This window comes from Urocitellus parryii, chromosome 2 (assembly GCF_045843805.1).
Source record: "Urocitellus parryii isolate mUroPar1 chromosome 2, mUroPar1.hap1, whole genome shotgun sequence".
NCBI classification, from domain to species: domain Eukaryota; kingdom Metazoa; phylum Chordata; class Mammalia; order Rodentia; family Sciuridae; genus Urocitellus; species Urocitellus parryii.
The window spans coordinates 115,701,911-115,721,182 of NC_135532.1; positions in this window are offsets into that span (position 1 = coordinate 115,701,911).

Consider the following 19,272-nt stretch of genomic DNA (forward strand, 5'->3'; position numbering starts at 1 on the left):
CCATCACATTCTCTCTCTCCTATAGGAAGTCGGTCATCATGGGATGAAATGTGATTCTGAATAACCTCCCATTAGAGATGACCTTCTGCTTTGACTGCCTTTGCCTGATAACAGCTTTTGTGAACCTTGTGAGACAATGACACAGTGCGGAATCAGTATACTAACGCATGCTCACACAAGATCGCCACACAAGGAGCTAAGGATCACTTTACCCTGCCTGAAGAATACACATCTTTGCCTGATTTATACCTTAGAGAACTAGAAATATAATTTAAAAATACTTCAACCTACTTTAAGCTAAAATTTACAAAGTACATCTGTGATCATTTTTTTTTCAGTAATTTTTATCCAGCCATATAATGATTGAGAACATTAAAAATATATATGAGACTATTTTAGGCTTTTTTGTGTTGCTATAATAGAAGAGCACAGACTGGGTAATTTGTGAACAACAGGAGTTGATTTTTTGGCTCATGGTTCTGGGTCTGGGAAGTCCAAGGACGGGGGGCTGCATGTGGTGAGAGCCTTCTTGCTGTGTTATCCCATGGCAGAAGGGTAAGAGGGCATGCCTGAACCACGGTGAGAGAGACAGAGATAACTTATACCTCAAGTCCTTTTATGATCCACTTTCACCCATTCATTAGAGAGAAGCCCCAGGACCAAACACCTGCCAGTGGGCCCTGCCTCCCATCTCTGCTGCATCAGGGAGTAAGTTTCTACCAAGTGCCTTTAGGTGGATACATTTAAGCAATAACAAGAGAATTTGGGAAGCTGATTTTTTTTTTTTTTTTGAAGGAGTGCGGATCAGTAACAGCTCACCACAAAACAGGACAGAACTCCCAACAGGAAAACAAAAGCAAATATGATAAAATAGTAAAAAGCCATGCGGTCAAAATCCAGAACACAAGGAAATCAAGTGAATAAGAACTCTACTTGGGACTTTGTTCCCTCTGGGGTCCTCTGTCAGTTCTTGTGCCTGAAATGGAGCATAGCTCAGGGAGGAAAAGAAGAGGCTAGGGGTGCAACACAAAAAAGAAGGACTGGGAAGGAGGACTAGAAAGCCCTCGTAACTCTGGGATGGAGCCCCAGAGGGCTACAGGCTCAGGATTAGAGTGTCCTGACAGTACTCCATCTCTTTAGGAACTGACCACCCCACTAAATGCGCATCCCTAAAACTGGGTTAAAATACTCTAAGACCCTTAGCTCCTCACCACTAGCAAGAAGTGACCATCAATCCTCTGTGCAGGAATCTGATAGCACACCAGACTTGTAACTGTTTTACCTCTAATACTTTATCAAAAACAGCTAGATGCACAAGCAAAGAACAGAAAACCAAGGGAGACCAGGCAGCAACAAATAGTGGAATTATCAGAAATGGATTTCAGAAAAATTATGCACATTATGATCTAAACTGTAAAAGAGAAGGTTGAGATTCTTGACATACATACTACTGGAAACTTAAGAAAGAACTAAGTCAAAGTTGAATATAGAATACATGAACTTAAAGCCAAGGGGAAAATAAATAAAACACAGAATGAAACACTGAGAAGCAAAAGGAAGTATCACCGAGAAAATAAGAGGCAGGGAGATTTCTGGATCTACTGAGAAGGGCTAAATACTTGTAATTAGAGCCCCAGAAAGAGGAAAGGGAGTGCATATGGTGGAAGTAGTATTTGGAAAAATGTCTGGGAATATTCTAAAACTGGTAAAAGCTATCAAAGTAACAGTTTCAAAAGCTAAGGATGAGTTAAAAGAAAGTCAGAGGCCCATGTGACAGAGGGACCATGTTGAGGGTCAAGCTCAAAGACCAAACCTGAGAGCTGGCCAAGGAGCAGAGGATGCAGGGAGGACATGGGAGGTGGCTCTGGTCTTGTCTGCAGTGTCTCATTCCTCTAACGCTTTGCTTCCCTTCTCTTTTCTCCTCATGTACCTGATTATTTTGAAGTGCTAGAAATTGTATATAAAACATTGCAAATAATTCTAGGCCCAATATGATGCCATGGTTTAATGAATTAGTTTCCCACATACAGAGGATTACTTTTGCCTCTTGCTTGGGGTGAGGCAATACTAATCATCTTGATTCTAAGAGCTAGCAATAAGACTCACAGCTGAATTTTCAACAGGAAGAATGGGTGCCTGGAGACAATGGAAAGACTCTTTTCAAAGTTGTGAAAAAGAGTGTGTTTTTCAGGGACTGGGGTGTAGATCAGTGGTAGTGCACACACGTGGTATGTGTGATTCCCAGCACTGAAGGAGAAAAGAAGTGTTTTCAAGAATGAAGGCAGGGGGGCTGGGGATGTGGCTCAAGCGGTAGCGCGCTCGCCTGGCATGCGTGAGGCCCGGGTTCGATCCTCAGCACCACATACAAACAGAGATGTTGTGTCTGCCGAAAACTAAAAAATAAATGTTAAAATTCTCTCTCTCTCTCTCTCTCTCTCTCTCTCTCTCAAAAAAAAAAGAATGAAGGCAAACTAAAGAGAAGGCATGTTACTATCAGACCTACACCAATGGGAACACTGAAGGGTGTTCTTCATGTAGAGGGAAAGGGATGTGGGTGAAAGTTCCAAAAGGCAGGAAGGAGTATGGACAAGGCAGAGGTGAACGGAGGTCCATCTAGATGAATGCCAACTTCAACAGGTGGCCAGCGCCCTCTGCACTATTCCACTCAACAACTCTGACTGAGAAGTCCCAGCTCGGACAAGGAGGCAGTGTAAAGAAATAAAAATGCTTGAAAATTCAGAAGTAGAAATTTGCAAATGACCTGATTTGTACCTAGAAAAATCTAAACAATCTGCATTTTTTTTGTTAAAATTAATAAGTGAGTCTAGTAAGATTGAGCTCTATAAGGTCAGCGTAAACAAATCATTTGTATTTCCATGGACCGTGACACATGTGAATTTATATTAAAAAAACAGAATCCCCCTTCATGACTTCATAGCCCAGAACAAACATGAGTAAAGGATGTTCTGCACTTTTTATCTACATTGCCACTTCAAATGTAGCACATCTTTTTTTTTTTTTTTTTATGTGTTACACACAAAATGATCCTTTGATCATGCATACACCTTAGACAAAGTGCTGAGAGCTTTGGAGTTCATTTGTAGTCCTACATCATGGAATGATTGTGCTCCATCCCCTATGCTGAACCCTAACTCAGTACCATGGCTTTAGAGGTGGAGACTTTGGAGGCATTAGGTTGAGGTGGGGGCAGGACAGTGTGCCCCTGGGGAGACTGTGTCCTGAGGAAAGAGGAAAAGAGACCCTGCTCCCTGCCCCTCTGCTCTATCGTGCACACAGCAGGGAATGCCCTGTGAGAGCATCCAGCAAAATGGGCCTCACCTGGGCCCCAGAAGTCCAGATTCCAGAACTGTGGAAGAATACATGTCTGTTGCAGAATCCACCCAGCCCACGGAATGCTGTGACAGCAGTCTGAACAGAGACCCCTCCTCCAGGCACGTCCCTCCCCCATCATGAATGCCCTCTGCTCCTTCCCCATCTCTTCACGACCACAAACACCTACTGTCCAAGAAGGGTCCGAGGGTATAAGAATCACGGAATGGGGCTGGGGATGTGGCTCAAGCGGTAGCGCGCTCGTCTGGCATGCGTGCGACCCGGGTTGGATCCTCAGCACCACATACAAACAAAGACGTTGTGTCTGCGAAAAACTAAAATAAATAAATAAATAAATAGTCTCTAAAAAAAAGAATCACGGAATGCTGCACATGGGGGAAATCTTAGATCATCTCCATCAGTTCTTCTCATTCTATGAGTGATTAGACTAAGGACCAGAGAAGGTGATGTTCTCGTCCCAAATTACCCGTGCTAAGGTGGGTAAGCTTGCTGAAAGTGAGAAAGCTCCCTTTACCTTATGTGTTTAATTTGATCTATTAAGGAAGCTTCTAGGGGGCTGAGGTTGGAGCTCAGTGGTAGAGCGCTTGCCTAGCATGTGTGAGGCACTGGGTTGGATTCTCAGCACTGCATATAAATAAATAATAAAAAAGGCCCCTCAACAACAACAACAACAACAAAAAAAAAATTAAAAGGAAGAAAGAAAGCTTCTACCTACTCAGGTGCAGTGGCATACACCTTTAATCCCAGTGACTTGAGAGGCTGAGGCAGGAGGATTACAAGTTCAAGGATAGCCTCAGTGACTTAGGAAGACCTTGTCTCAAAATTTAAAAAAAAAAAAGAAAAGAAAAGAAAAAGGGCTAGGGATATAGCTCAGTGACAAAGAGTCCCTGGGTTCAATCTCCTATACCCCTGCCCCCACAAAAAAGGAAAGAAAGAAAGAAAAGGCCTCCACTTTGAACAAGCCCAGAGGGAGGATACCTACAAAGAAGCTACCTTACAGCTATGAACTCGTGATTTTGCTGAAAATCTCAAAATATCATTCTTGTCCCCAGCCTTCCAAAGGGCAGGTAAAACGAACTATTTCTCCTACGAATAACTTATGGCCTGGTGGGACAAAGTCATCTTAAGTGGCAAATAAAGTATCAGGGTCGCCTCCAGGGTCGCCTCCACCCTTATGCTTGTTGCTCAAGAGCACTATCCTCTGATAAATAGCTCCTGCTTTGAGACTCTGGGTCTAATTGCCTATCCATCAGAACCTCCTCCACACCCCTGGATTCTCATACTGTTATGTTTTATTTGATGTATGTGGGTTTTTAATACTCTTTGTAAACAATGGTCACTTTTGCTCTCTCTCTATTTCATATATATAAAAGCTCTCTTTTCTGATTAAATAGATTTCATGAGAATTTTAATTTTCCTGGAAGGAGTTTTTAGTGGATCTAGAAACTAGGAACTAGACCAGAGACCCTGCTCCTAATAGAAGAACAAGTAGGCCCAAACCCTGATCATGTTGGCTTAGGACCTGACTTCCTTAACAGGACTCCCAAAGTGCAAGAAATAAAATCAAGAGTCAATACACAGGATGGATTCAAACTAAAAGCTTCTTCTCAGCAAAGGAAACAATCAATAATGGGAAGAGAGAGCCTGCAGACTGAGAGAAAATCTTTACACACATCAGATAGAGCACTAATCTCCAGGATACATAAAGAACTCAAAAAACGTACCACCACAAAACCCAATCAATAAATGGGCTAAGGAATTGAACAGACACTTCACAGAAGAAGATAGATAATCAATCAACAAACATATATATAAAAAATTCAACATTTCTTGCAGTTAGAGAAATGCAAATCAAAACTACTCTAAGATTTCATCTTACTTCAGTCAGAATGGTAATCATCAAGAATACAAGCAACAGGGCTGGGGGATGTGGCTCAAGCGGTAGCATGCTCGCCTGGCATGCGTGTGGCCCGGGTTTGATCCTCAGCACCACATACCAACAAAGATGTTGTGTCTGCCGAGAACTAAAAAATAAATATTAAAAAAATTCTCTCTCTCTCTCTCTAAAAAAAAAAAAAAAGAATACAAGTAACAATAAATATTGGTGAGGATGGGGGCGGAAATTATACTCATTCATAGCTGGTGGGACTGCAAATTGGTGCAACCACTCTGGAAAGCAGTACAGAGATTCCTTAGAAAACTTGGAATAGAACCACCATTTGACCCAGCTATCCCACTCCTTATTCTATTCCCAAAGGACTTGAAATTAGCATACTACAGGGACGCAGCCACAACAATGTTTATAGCAGCTTAATTCACAATAGCTAAATTGTGGAACCAACCTAGACGCCCTTCAATAGATGAATGGATAAAGAAACTGTGGTATATGGAATATTACTTAGCCTTAAAGAAGAATGAAATTATGGCATTTACAGGTAAATGGATGGAACTGGAGAATATCATGCTAAGTGAAGTAAACCAATTCTAAAAAACCAAAGGCTAAATGTTTTCTCTGATAAGTGGATACTGATCTATAATGGGGGGTGCAAGGGAAGAATGGAGGAATTTGGGCAGATGGGCATGAGGGGAGAGGAGGGGACATGGGGGAAGATGGTGGAATGAGATGGACATTATCACCCTATCTATGTGTATGATTGCACTAATAGTGTGACTCTGCATCAGGTACAACCAGAGAAATGAAAAGTTGTGCTCCATTTGTGTACAATGAGTTGAAATGCATTCTGCTGTCAAGTATAACTAATTAGAAAACTCCACCACCACCACCCAGAAAGGAGTTTTTATCCTACTAATCTTAGATTTTTCTTGAATACGTCTTATTTTGGCCATGGTCTGTTTACCTCTTTCATTTGCATTGTTTTCTCTTTCCTGTGGTTAACTGCTTGTCTTGTAGAGCTTTGCCTGGTCCCTCCCAGCTCCATTGCCCACTCCTCCTGGGACCTTGGAGGCCACTGGGCCTCTCTGTGTCCAAGCTTCCTCATGTTAAAGGGTGATGATGCTTCGTCTCGTGGACATTCTTGAGACTCAGATGGACTAGGGTTCTGGAACACCTGCAGGATTCCCGCTACACAGTGGGCTCTGCACAGAACTACTCTCAGGCCAGGCCAGATCGCTCTTGGGACCAATATGGGAACATAGTGCACTTGGAAGTGGTCCTTCTTCTTCTCTGTCTGGAAGCCTCCGAAAGGCAAATTATTTATTCCTCAAGGGTTTGAAATAACCCAGTAATAAAATCATCTGGAGCCCGCGCTTTCCGTGAGAGACAGTGCTTTGATGGCTCATGCATTCTTCTCCTTGAGGAAGTTTTGAAAATGAGTTTCCCTAGGAAATTACATTTGCTGTTGGCAAAACGCTGAGTTTTTTTAAAAATGTATGAAAATGGAACTTTTGTTTTCAATCCTTTCCTTAACCCTTTTCAGAGCTGGATTATGGTTTTGTTTACCAACTTACTGTTTATTTGTTTACTTTTCATTCAATCCTGGTGTCATGTTTTTACTTATCTCTCTTCTTAGGGTTCTGGTTTTCAACTCATTAAATTAAACTCATTAAGTTAAACCCATTAAGTTAAATGCTCATTTGTGTTTGGCACTTTGAAGGTGCAAAGGAGTGCTGAAGGATATTTCTTCTTTCTGCCTCTTTTACTGACATAGTGCCCTACGTTTATATTTTCTGTTATGATGAAATTCCCATTCATTCACTTATTTAGTCATCCACAGATACTTATCTGGAATTGGAGTTGCCTTGGATCAGAGTGGTGGAGGGGGCCAGTGAGCAGTAAATAAGGCCCTGCCCTTATCTACCAGAGAAAACAGAGCTCAAGTGTTCTCCGAGGACAGGGAGCTGTTCTTATCCCTCCTTGGGGTCTGACCCCACGGAGTTCTACCATGTAGCACCTGACATTTAGTCTTGGGTCTGCATCAAAAATGTTGATAGTTTTGCACCTAAGAATACATAACACAAATCCCATCGTTATGTACAAGTATAATGCATCAATAAAATGTGGGGGATATGTTGAAGAATTAAACTTGCCATGTACCTGTATTATATTATTGTTTATAAAGGTTTATACAAGTTTTTTTTTTAATTGACTACCTATGCATCTAAGAATATATGGTAGGTCTTTGGGAAACTGAGCCTCATTTTTCTGGCAAGATAGCAAAGAAAAGTTATAGATTCCTCTTTCTCCAAAATAAATTAAAAAGTAGTAAGTTTGAAACAGCAATAACTATAGACATATAGGAGATATAATTTATGGCAGAAGATATTAAACAAATACATAATTTATATATATATATATATATATGTGTGTGTGTGTGTGTGTGTGTGTGTGTGTGTGTATCCAATCCAGGAGAAGAGGCAAAATACGATAGGCCTTATGAAGATTCCCTCCCCTCTTCCATCTCTCAAAAGCAGGGGAAGAAGATTAATTTAGTGATAAAATATATCACTCATCTCTACCCCTCCTTTCCTTCATTGCCTGTACATATGGTCACCACAGTTTGAAGAAAAATGAATGCAGAAGTGTGTGGTCAGCTTGAGGTAATCACAATAAACCATTTGAGAGTAGAGATTGTGAACCACTTTCTACCAATGCACCAGAGGAAGCAGGTCACCAGGGCTCACCAGGAAGACTCAGGGATCATAGTGACCAGCCCAGCTAGCTCATCTCCACAGCTGGTTGAAGATCTCGTACAGAGGAAGTGAGAAGAGAAAGAACATTCTCTGAGGGAGAGACACAGACCCGCAGGTGAAATCCAACTTCCCTTTCTATGAACGAATGTGGTTTGTCGTTAAAAACAGCAAAGGAAGCCTGGGTGGATGGGGATGAGAGTGAGGGCAGGAGGAGGAGGGTGAGGGTGCTGATGAGTGACAGCCCATGAGGAGCTGAGGACGCGCACGCGCGCACACACACACACACACACACACACACACACACACACCCACACACACACACCAAAACCTGGGCCTGGTTCCTGTTGAGCTAAGGCATTGAACTTCTAAAACAAAATGAAATAAAACAAAACCTCCACACTTTTGATTAGAATATAACATACATCTAGGAAAATCAACGAATCACAGGTTTATTCTGATTCATTTTCAGAGTTAAGACCTCTACGTAACTGGCCATCGCATTAAGAAACAGGATATTGCTAGTAGATCAGGGATCTCCCTGGGACACTTCTGGTTGTGTCTACCTCTGCCCAGAGCAGCTGCTACCTTGATTTCTACTTCCATAGGTTAGTTTTGCTTGGCTTTGAACTTTATGTGAACAGAGGGATCAGGCAGTAGATTTCTTTCTTTCTTCAACATTATGTTTTTGAGATTCATCCAAACTCTGAAGTGTAGTTTTAGTCTGTTTATTCATATTTCTATGTGGTATTCCATACTATGAGTGTTCTGCTTTTTTTTTTTTTCATTTGCAACTGGGATATTTGAGCAGTTCCCAGTTTGGAAATGCTAGGTGCCTATTTGACAAGTCTTTTGGTGGTCCACTTTGATACGCTTCTGTTGGGTTTAACCAGAAGATGACTTCCTGGGTCATTGACTAAGTTCATGGCATGTTTAGTGGGTTGACACTGCCAACCAGTTTTGCAAGATGGCAGAGCTAACTTCTGCTGACAGTCCACGAGATTTCTGGTTGTTTCAGAACATCGCCAGTTCAGTCAGGTTGGTCATTGATTGGGGTATCCCCTTTCATAAAATACTCACTGAAGTCTTCAGTCCATGTCCTTGTGTAGTGAATTTGGGATATGCACCCAGGCCAAGTCATTTACCCATAATTGTCCATAGCTGAAGTTACTTTTTCTCCTTGATGTACAATTTAAAAAAAGGTCACACTAAAGCTCTGAGGGATCAAAACTAGGTCTTGGCAAGAGGAAAGAAAATCAAGAAGAATGTACCCAAATTGTTTAGACAACAAGGAAGGTCTTGGAACCCTAACAGATGAAATCCATCATATAGGAGGCAATACCCAGGAAGTAAAAATGAATTCCCCACTGTATGTATAGGACACCCGGCTGCATAGCAGTCCCCAGAGCCCGGGCACTTCCTTCAGCCCCACAGGTCTCTCACACCTGTACAGAGTAGCTCTGAGGCTGCTGCTGTCAGAGTGGTCAGCTCCGCTCATGGGCCTGAGACCTGGAAACAAGTTTTCTGCTGCCCAGTGCCATGATGAGGTAGGCATAGGCTAGACAGTCCTGTTCCTGTGGGAGGAAATGGTAGGAAATAAAAGGGTCACTGGTCCCCACAAGTCCAAACCCCAGCAAGACTGACTATATCAGGCTCGGGGCCTGGACATGGTTCTGAGGCTCTCCTGGGCCCCTCTCTGGCTCTGTCCTGTCTGTGTGTCTCTGCCCTTGCTGTCCTTCCTCCTCTCTGGAAGTTTGGCAAGCATCTGCAGCTGAGTGCCTCTAATGGAGTCCCAAAGTCTGACCGCATCCTGCATTTTTGTCTTGCTGTCCCTCTGGGTCCTGCTGATATGACATCCCCCCAAGCCCTGTGGGCCCTCCGTGCAGTTCACAGATGCCCATGCCTGGGCACGGATGGAGGCTCCACTGATTTTTCCCTGAGTAACGCCATCTTGATTGCTGGCTTCTGCTCACAAGGTTGGTCTGATTATTATTACACATTGAGCTCTTTGGCAAAAGGTTATTCAGTCTGTTTCTAGAGTTTACTGTCTGATAGACTGAGAGTTGGATTCCAAGTCTCTGCTGCTTCTATCCCCCTCGATTCATCTCTTTCCTGTGATACTATACTACAAGCAGGAAGTGGAGACCACGAGGCACCTCACACTCTGCTTAGACATCTCCTTAGCTACATGCCTTAGCCCCTCACTTGCAAGTTCTGCTTTCCTCCCAATCACAGGACACCATTCAGTCTCGATTTCTGTCCCTCTATGACAAGAGTCTTCTTTCTGCAGTTTCCAATATGGCCCTGGTTTTCTCCTGAGACCTCACCAGAACCATCCTTCAGTTTCCCGTTTCTACCACATTCTGTTGACGATGACATGTACCTGGTAGAAGATGATGGAAGCTTCTGACCATGTTCTTCACTTCCAACTGAGCTCTCTCCAGAGCTGTCTTGAAGAGCCACATTTCTACCAGCCAGCTCTTCAGGGAGATCCACACAGTCTCTATGAAGTGCCTCCCGATTCTTCCAGCCTTTCCTCTTTCCCAATTCCAATGCCACTTCTACACTTTTAGGTACTTGCTGCAGCAGCCCACTTTGGATCAGTTTCCTAGTCTGTCATAACAAGTCACCACAAACTGGGTGGCTTCAAAACCAGAAATCTATGCTATCACTATGCAGAAAGGCCAGAAGTCCCAAATCAAGCGTCACCAGGATTGTTGCTTCTGGGAGTCTCTGAGGCAGAAAATCTCCCGTGCCTCATCCCCAGCTTCTGGAGGCTGCTGGCCCCCCTCATCTCCTGAGCCTGCAGATGCATCTCTCCACTGTCTGCAGTCACCCTTGTGTGGCTGCTTCTCCGTGTCCCTGTGTGCTTTTCTGCTGCTCATGGCGTGCGGTCATGGAATATGGACTCCATCCTAATCCAGCACAATCTCATCTCAACTCTTGGATTAATTACATTCACAAAGACTCTATTTTCAAATAAGGTCAGATTCAGAGGCTCCAGGTGGGCCTGAATTTTGGAGCATCATTCTTCACCCCACTATATATATATACCATAAGAGAATAACCATAGAATAATTAAGAACAACATAAATTCAGTGAGAAATTAAAAAAAATAAATAAATGACGCAGCACCAGCAAGATGAAATGGGAGGATTTCAGAGTTAAGAGACCAGATGGAGGATGCTTACCACAGAACTAATGAATAAATTAGAATTAGTAAAGATTAGAATAAACATGGTAAAAAAAAAAAAAACAGAGCTTCTGAAATGGAGAAAGGTTTGGGATAATCACAGTGATTCGATATGAAAGGGACAAAGAGATTAAAGGAATCTGAAGACACGTATTAGATACAAATAGCAAACAGTTTCCTGTGAAGGTCTTCCGGGTCCATGAGCAAGAATAAACTAAGCACTGGAATCAAAAAAGGACTCATAGATAAAATGAATATTTTTATAAGAAGGAAAAAAATTGAAACCACAAATGGAAGTTTCACCATGTTCTAGGAACAACGGACGCAGAGTGTTTAGCATCAAGAAATCATTCCCAAGAGTTGACTCAACTTCAAGGACAAAAGCCCTGTGAAGAGCTAGGTGCAAGTGGTTCTCAGCAGGTCACCTCAGACTTCCTTTGATTTGACAGCAAAGCCACATCTAAGAGCTGTGAGGGAAAGAGTTAAACATCACTCAAGTCTCCTTTTTATTTAGGCACAGTAGCAAAGGGTGTCTTTTTTTTTTAATATTTATTTTTTAGTTTTAGGTGGACACAATATCTTTATTTTATTTTTATGTGGTGCTGAGAATTGAACCCAGTGCCTCACGCATGCTAGGCAAGCACGCTACCACTTGTGCCACATCCCCAGCCCCACAAAGGGTGTCTTTGAACATGCAAAAATCTCAGAAAAGAATCCTGCTGCAGCCTAGCGCTCCCACCAAAACTGAACGAAAAATAAAATGTTTCCAGCCCTGAAATGAAACAAAAGCAGGTTCCAGAAAAGAGCAGGAGCTGAGTGCAATTTCCCACCCCGGGGTGCTTTCTGTGCATTATCAACTGGTTTTTCCTTTGTGACTCTGCTTAAGAGCAGGCCCCACAGGAACCAGGAGTTGGACTTCATGGCTGAAGAGTGCCTGCCCGGAGACACCCTGACAAGGCCAGAGCTAGCTGTGGCCCTGCATGGTCTCAGCCCAGCTCCCGGCCAAGGCACCCTCAAGTCAGACCCCAACCAGCCCCAGCCACAGCTTCCTCCCAGATGGAGGCAAGAGCGCACAAGCGTCCTACTTCAACAGGCCCTGGGGGTAACGCCTGCCAGGAGAAACCCAAACTAGGCTCCATGGACCTCACTGAAACCAGACTCCTCAGAATACTTTCATGGTAACCGCAACCTCTAAGCACAGGACCCACACCTGACACACAATCACAAAGTCTGGGAACACAGAACGGTTCAAGGTTCAAATTACCACCCACAGGACATAGATCTGACTGTCCAAATGAGACTGTTCGCTGCCCAGGATCACAACAGTACCCATGCTGTGGACAGCAGCTCTCATCCCTGACAAGAGCACAGAGACTCTGGAGGAGACACACAGAACACACAGAACCCTTCCTGCCGCTGCTTAACCAGGACCCATGAGGAAGAGAAAACACCCCCAAAGAGGGAAATGACAGAATGTCTCCTGCAATAAGGAGTGAATTATCTTTTTAAAAAGGACCACATGGGATTTTAGAAATGATAAGCACCACGTCTTCAACTGAAAAGAAAAAAAAAATTGCTGGATAGATGGACTCACAAGCTGAATGGAGTTGGCAGAGGAACAAGTCAATGAACTTGAAGATAAGAAGTCAGGAGAAATCTCTCTCACCAACAGAGAGAAAAAAAAGATTGGAAAAAGCTTCAGTTTTCAGGGACGCTTGGGACAATAGCAGAAGGTCTAACTTACACAGATGAGAGTGTCATGGAGTCAGGACGAGAGGTGGAGGCATACACACAGACACACACACACACACACACACACACACACACACACACACCATGTGTACACAGTGGTACATACATGTAAACACACACACATACACAACACTGAAGAAAGATAACTAAGATTTTCCAGATTATTCAAAGACATAAATTTTTAGATTTAAGAAGCTTGTCATCCCCAAACAGGATAAACGCAAAGTGTAAGGGCAAACAAGGGAAAATTAGAAAATACTCTGGAAAGAATAATCATGAAGAAACAAAATATATGAACTTTTATGAGATAGAGCTAGAATTATGGAGAAAGGAAAGCTTATACTAAAATTAGTTCCTAAACATTCCACCTTAAATGCATAGAAAAAGAGCAAATTGTACCCATAGTCATAAGAGGAGAAGAAATAACAAAAGAGAGAATAGAGACGAACAAAATAGATAACAGGCAACAGAGAAAATTGGCAAGGCCAAAGCTGATTCCCTGAAAAGACCAGCAAAATTGGTAAACTCTAGGTAAAATGCTCAAAAAAAAAAAAAAAAAGAAAGAAAGAAAGAAAAAAAAAAGAAACCATCAAGAGCAGTAATGAAAAGGAAATTATTACCATAGTCTATAGATGTTAAAATGATAATTAATCTCAAAAACCTAAACCATCACTACTTGAAAATTTATTTTCTTACTTAAAAGACTTATGATAAAGAAGAAATCAAACCAAACTTGCAGAAAATGTAGAAGTGCTACTCTCTGAAAAATTAGTGTAAATGGTTTCATAGACATCTTCAATGTGATTTAAGATATTTTGGTGAATAGGGAAAGAAGTCAAGCTGCCACATACTATTTACAGATGAAGCTCACTTATGATATTGATATAAATATCTTCTACAATTTGTAAATAGCATGAAGTTGTCAATTAAGGAAGATATACTTCCTGGCCCAGTGAGTTTCATCCCAAAAATTTTACACAGAAGGAAGTAAATGAACACAGTTCCTCGTAACATTGGGTTAAGAAGGAGAAAGTCCCATTCCCATAGACATTGAAGGTGTCTGACAGACCTTCAGCTCACGGAACCACCTAATGGGGAAGCAGAGTCAGCGTCCCAGCTCAGATGCAGGCGAGGGTTCCCAGAGTTACCACGATAAATCAGTTTTGTTCAGGAGATAAAAGCCATTTGAATTAAACAAAAGAGAGAAAGAAGAGTGTGAAGCTTGGGCCTTCTGTGTCTCCCCACCCTGCCCTATGCCTTGTGCCCCTCAGACTGGGTCAAGACTGTGGTACTAGTAACTGCTGGTGGAAGGCTTAGGAGATTGGGCCAAGTAGACACAAGGGAGGTCACATGGGGTGTGCCTTGAAGGGGACATTGGAACCCCTGCCCCTTCCTCTCTCTCTCTCTGTCCTTCCCGGTGAACAGTTCTGCTCCACCACATGCTCCCCTCTATGATGGTTTTTCTTGCCACAGGCCCCAAAGCAATGGAGTCAGTTGATCATGAACTGAAACCTCTGAACCTCTGAGGCAAGTTAGTCTTTCCTCCTTTTATGTCTCTTCTCTCAATGTTTTGATGCAGAGTCGAAAAGAAGAAATGGGAAAGGACAATATCATCACTTGTAGGTGAGAGTGTTATCTAGTTAGAAAATTTTAAAGAAACTGAAAAAAAATCCTCTTAAAATCAATATGATAAATGTTATTGAGGTGGCTAGTTACAAAATCAACATTCAAACTTCTCTGATAGTGAAGAGTCTTTCCAAGCAATAAACCATGTTAGAAAGCAATGAGCATTTCATTTGAAATATGTATAAACTATAAATATGGGTGATTTTTTCTAAGTTTACAAAGATTTATACCCTAGCCATGTAAAAGACAATGTAGTAGAAGATAGGTAAATGTGAGGGACCCTTAATAGAGAAAGAAATACAAATGACCCAAACAGGAAAAAATATTTACTTTCATCTATAATTAAATAAAGGCCAACAAAAGCAAGAATGATGATCTTTTTCTTTTCAAAATTATAGTTACTAATGCATAGTAATTGTACAAAATAATGAGTTTCACTGTGACATTTCATAAATCTCCTTTCAAATTAACCCAATTAAAAATCCATTGATGGGGAGAGTGTGAAAAAATAAACACAGAAATCCTCTCCGGGTGGGAAAACAACATCCTCAAGTCCTTGAGAAGTAATTTGGCAACAGACATTTTAATAATAATAAAAAAAGTAAAAATCCAAACTCTCTTTAATACTTAATGCAATGTGTGCAAAATTATGTGTGTGTGTGTGTGTGTGTGTGTGTGTGTGTGTTTACCCTGAGTGCCTGACGGACCCATAAGAAACTCAATTGTTTATCTTTGAGGCAAAAGTCTGTATGAACCAGGCAGAGAGACATTTTCTTTTCATTATGTATGTTTCTGTTCTACTATTAAAAAAAATCTTAGATCCATATCACTTAAAATAAAAAGTAATTAGCTAGACACACATACAAAAATTTTTTTAGTTTTCGGCAGGCATAACATCTTTGTTTGTACGTTGGTGCTGAGGATTGAACCCGGGCCTCACGCATGCCAGGCAAGCGCGCTACCGCTTGAGCCACATCCCCAGCCCACACATACAAAATTGACTGAGCTGATGGAAGGAATTCCATTATAGATATTCTCAGAACCTAGTTAGCATCCAATGTTCTGCAAGTCCATGATAGGAGAATTCAGAGGTAGAGTTGTGGAAGCTTCCAGGTCCTGAAGTTGGTACATATTATCTCAGAGAAGATGGCAGTCAGCATGGTCCTTAAGACAAGCAAGCCTGTAGGCTCATTTCTCTAAACCCCTGTATTAAAGCACTCTCTTTTTAAAATGATCTTTTAGAGCTAAGTAGAGCTGTTGTAACGTGACAAAGTCTAATTTCAAGAAAAGTGAAAAAGCCATCCAGTGAAAGTTTAGAAACATTTAGAGTTTTCATCCAGATTGCAGCCATGATAATACTACTGACAATCTTCTTTCTTCTAGTCTCTGAATGCCCACACCATTCAGTAGTCAACCTAATATCAAGGACTAAGGGATGGCACTTAGGATCCAAAGTTCTCATGTTCTTTTCCTTTCTCTTTGTCTTCAGTTCTTGTCTTCTATTGAAATTGCGCTCCCTTCTCAGTTCTTCATTCACTTCTCGGAGATGTTGCATGATATAGCAGCCCCTGGATTTTAAAGACCATTTCCAAAAGGGGTTTGGTTGGTTGGTATGCTCTAAATACCCTGCAAGACCCTCCATGCCACCACCTCAAGATTACAGTGACAATTGTCTGTCCTGACTGACGTCTCATATTCTTTATTCACCTTCTGGCAAAATCTTTCATTTCCTTAAAAAATTGTTTGCATAGGTGTTTTAGATAAAGCAGCTTTGTATTATAATAAACAAAATATAGCCTTTTTCAAAAAACGATTTTAGTTTATTGAGTTAAGAACATTTAACATAAAGTATACCTCTTAAAATAACTTTAAGTGAACAATGCATTATCATGACTACAAGCATGATATTGTACACCAGATCTGCAGAGCTTATTCATTTTGCTTGATTGAAACTTGGTGCCCATTTCTCCCTCCCCAGCACCCCTGATGACGACCCTCTTCCACTCTTTAGTTGTATGAACTTGACAATTTTTGATACCTTATCACATGTAGTCATGCAGGATTTTTCTTTCTGTGATTGGTTAATAATTTATTAGCAGCATAATGTTTTTGAGGTTCATGTAGGTTGTCTGGCACTGAAGAATTTCCTTCTTTTTAAAAGGATGAATAAAATGGCACTATTTATGTGTGTGTGTGTGTGTGTGTGTGTGTGTGTGTGTTTGCTTGTGGCTGTTGAGCTGAGGGAGGCTCCTTATGTATTTTGTAGGTTAAGCCTTTATCAAGCAGGAGGTGGGCAACGACTTCCTCCTCCAGGTGTCCCTTTACTCTGTGCTTTGTTTCTTTTGCATTGCTCAAGTTTCCAGTCTGTGTGGTCTGTCTGTGTTTGATGTTGTCGCTGTCTGTATTTTGGTGAAATTTCCAAGAAATCATCAGCAGCCACATAGCCTTCTGCTACTCTTTCTTGTAAAAATTTGGTGTAATAGGTAATTGTTTTAGTGAGCTTTTTTGTTGCTGTGACTAAAGGACCAGACCAATACAATTGTAGAAAAGGAAAAGTTTTTTTGGGGGGGCTCGTGGTTTCAGAGGTCTCAATCCTCAGACAGCAGACTATTCCTTGGGGCTCAATGTGAGGCAGAACATCATGGAGGAAAAGTGTGGCAGAGGGAAGCAGCTCACATGATGATCAGGAAGCAGAGAGAGGTCTCCACTAGTCAGATGCAAATATGTACCCCAAAGCCACTTCCCCAGTGCCCACCTCCTCCAGCCACACCCCACCACTTCAGTTACCACTCAGTTAATCCCTATCAGGGGATTAATTCACGATTGGTTAAGATTCTTACAACTGATCATTTCTCCTCTGAACCTTCTTGCATTGTCTCACACGTGAGCATCCAAACCATAACATTAAACAAGAAAGCAAAAAAACTTCTGACTTTAAAGGCTTGAGACTGTTGTCTGATCCATTTAAGATCTCTACCTCTACCTCACCATATTTAATGGTTGTGTATCACAGCATCTTCTTTAGTATTTATAGTGAGAAACTGATATAACTTCATTTTTTATTGGTTGTTCAAAACATTACAAAGCTCAGGACATATCATCTTTCATACATTTGATTCAAGTGGGTTATGAACTCCCATTTTTACCCCAAATACAAACTGCAGGATCACATCGGTTACACATTAGCAGAATAACTTCATTTTTGAAAACCCAGCTTCTATCTCAAGGCCTGTCCAAAGGGAGGGGGTGTGACCCTTGTCCTTGGAAAAACCCACAGAGCACTCCTAGGCACATAGCCACCCTGCTGAGTTGTTTGTCTGTAAATAACAGGAGAGATCTTCAGTGCCAGGTGTCCCTGATTCAGTTAGGTTAGGTGAGGGCCCATAGCAACCCCTTAGCAACCACCAATCAGCATGAGACAGGGAAAATACCTGGGATGCCAGATGACCCCCCAGTAGTCTTGGTGGTTGATAACATGTTAGGAAACCATGTAGTTTAGCATGTACACCCCTCGTGGCCTAAACCAATCAGTTCAAACAATCCTCCTCTTGTACTATCCAATCACCCCTACCTAATTTGTTCCTGCCAGTGAATGTGCTAATCAATGTTAAGAGTTCTTGTTTGATTTTCCCGCGGTGTAAAATGATCTGCTGTGTGATGTTGTGACACGTAGAGTAGCCCCCCAAAACCTATAAAATCTCACTGAACAAAGGACTGGGGCTCACTCCTCGGGACCGCTGTGTCGGAAACGGTTGTGAGTCCAGGCTCAAGCTTGCAATAAAGACTCTTGTGTGATTGTATCGGATTCAGTTCCTGGAGTTCTATTGGGGTCCCATGAATCTGGCCTTACAATAGCATCATCACATTTTTTTTTTTTTTGGTATTGGGGGTTAAAGCTAGGGATGTTTTACCACTGAGCCACATCTCTAGCCCTTTTGTTTTGGGTACAGGAGATTGAACACAGGGGCACTCGACCACTGAGCCACATACCCAGCCATATTTTGTATTTTATTTAGAGAAAGGGTCTCACTGAGTTGTTTAGTGCCTAGCTTTTGTTGAGGCTGGCTTTGAACTCATGATCCTCCTGGCTCAGCCTCCCGAGACACTGGGAGTACAGCTGTGTGCCACCAATCCTGGCTGGTCTTGAACTTTCGATCCTCTTGCCTCAGTCTGCCAAGTTGCTGGGATCATGGGTGTGTGGCATCATGCCTGGCACACCAAGCCTTTTTGAAAACATTGTTTGGTGTAATTGTGTGCCCCCAGTCTCATCTACAGAATCAGAGGCGGGTTTCCCACAAAGCCATTGAAGTTTGGGCCTTGTAGCCCTTCCCAGGACAGAGCTCCTGCGAGTGCTCTGAGTGGGCAGGGGCAGGGGAGCAGGAATCACTGCTAGCTGCAGGCTTTGCCCCAGACCCCCTCAGAAGGAAGGAGACTGAAGGTCTAAAGCCCAGAAACTGGATGCAATTCCTTCTCTTATTCTAAATGAGCGTTCACTTTTAAAATATAAATTTGCATTCACTGTTTTTTTTCCCCTTTCAGAAAGTCCTTTAAATAATGTTAATTTCAGGTTCTATCACCCTGGTATGTCACTGAGGTCCTGGTCTTCTTGGTTCCTTGCTGTGGCCTCAGAACCTGGACAGTGCCTGGCATGCAGGGCATGCACCATAAATCTTTGCTGAATCAATAAAATTGGGATCATCAGG